Source organism: Oryzias latipes, chromosome 8 (assembly GCF_053564925.1).
Source record: "Oryzias latipes strain Hd-rR chromosome 8, Olatipes_Hd-rR_3.1".
NCBI lineage: Eukaryota > Metazoa > Chordata > Actinopteri > Beloniformes > Adrianichthyidae > Oryzias > Oryzias latipes.
This window is the reverse complement of record NC_136244.1, coordinates 1,127,473-1,129,603: the sequence shown is the minus strand read 5'-3', so window position 1 is coordinate 1,129,603 and position 2,131 is coordinate 1,127,473.

The window sequence follows — 2,131 nt, the reverse complement described above, 5'->3', positions numbered from 1 at the left end:
TAAAACTGGATTGAACTGGCTGACAGCAGTAACAAAATGAACTCAGTAAAGCTGTCAAACTGCCTGATAATTGTTTTAAACTGATCCGATTGGTCTCACGGGCGGATAATTGACTGAATGGATGTTCAGCTGGCTGAGTTCTGCTGTGAACTAGATAAATGCTCTTTATTTGGTTACATTTGTCTTTAAATGGCTGATTACCGTCTTTAATTGGCGAGTTGAAGACGGTTACTCTTGACTCTTCTCTGTCTTTTACCTCACATCACAAATAGCTTTTCAACAGGGAGGGACTAATGTTTGTGTCACAGGAAAATGGGAATAAGTCCATAAAGGCTTTGGTCGGATGAAGTCGGAGAGTTGATGTATAAACCCCAGATCCTAGACCAGGGGTCCCCAAATCCAGGCCAAGAGGGCCGGTGTCCTACATTTCTTCCAACCAACCTGCCATTGATGCTCCTTATTGGCTAAACCCACCCAAACCAGGTAACCAGCAGTAAGTATGGCAGGGATTCTGGGAAACCAGCATGAGGCCGGCCCTCCAGGCCTGGATTTGGGGACCCCAGATCCTGGACGCTGGTGGTGGTTAGAGACCAGACCATGGCGAAGCCTCCCTCCAGGTGGAGTACGGGGTGGAGGATGGCAGGCGTCCCGTCTAGAATGCAAAGACAGACGACATTTCATGACTTTAAAGGCAAAGACGTGACTGTGATTGGTTGAGGAATAAGGCGGACCATTTAACTATTGGTTCAAAGTGATGATGGTGTGTAGATGATGGAACAACCCAGCATACCTGGAGGTGAGGTAGATCTTCCTTAATGAAATGAATTCCCCAAAGCTGAACTTTTCTACGATATCAACAGTATCTGACAGTTTCTCACAGCTTCTACTGCAACTGCTCTGCTCCATGCGTTAGTCACATCCCATAATGACTGCTGGAACTTGGAGCCAGGAAGATCCTGCATGATGGACAGATCCCGACTGAGCTCAAAGAGGCGAAGCAGGTCCGGGCTCTGAAAGATCAGACTGTCAACAGGATGGAGATCATTGAAAAACGAATGGATGACCAGGACCAGAACTCCAGATCCAACAACCTGATTATCACCAGATGGAAAATCAAACCCTGGTCAACGCCGCACGCAGTGACCCCCGGGAACGATGGGGAACCTGATGAGCAGGAGACGAGCTCTGTGGAGAAGTTCCTAAAGTCCAAAGGAATTTCTCTGGACACAAACCAGAGGAGATGTGCCGAATGCTTCCCAGCAGGAGACAGACAAACCAATCGGACCGACATGGACCAGTTAAAGACACGTCACATGTCTGTGACTGACTACTGCCATATACTGGCCTACAGCTCTTCAAGCTAACTCATTTAAACTATCTTAACTAGACTGATAACCGTCTAGTTATACCCGGTAATTGTCTTAAAGGTGTTTTAACTAGAAACAAACCACCTCAAGCCGATGGAATCCGTCTGATTCTTAAAGGTTATGACCTGTAGTTCAGTTTATTCTGCTCTTTAACTACCTGATCGTTGGATCAAACAGGCAGGTGGCTAACTTTCCTAACTGTTTCTTAAACTGGGTAAAACAGTCCTTTACTGACTGATGAGTGTCGTAGGGCCGTTTGCTTCCTGTGCAAAAGTGAAGCAAACCAGCCGTGCGTGTTTGTGTGTATTTTGTGTGTGTGTTTGTGTGCAGTTAGCTGCATCAGCATGACCCTGCAGATGCGTTTGTGTTCATCCACAGCCTGGTCTTCATGTTCAACCAGAAGTCATTTGGGTTTTTAGAAAAAAGCTGCAACCGTTCAGACGGTTCCTCCCACGTCCAAAAGACTCATCCCAGGATCTTTGGTTTTCATCAGGAACAACTCAAAAAAACGATTCAACCAAACCCAGGAGTCTGCAACCGTTAACCCTGCAGGAGGCCTTTCCCACCGACAACGACCCCCCAGGAGCAAAAGAGACCGGATTCTCCCTTTAGAAGAAGACTCTGTTTCATTCCTGTAAATGTTTAGATCATGAAGGGGGGGGGGGTAACAATGGAGCCTCAGGTTGCAGACCCCCGGCCTAAAGCCAGAGACTGTGGATGAGCAGACGAGGGTCCCTGCAGGACCAGGAGTTCCTGACAACAGA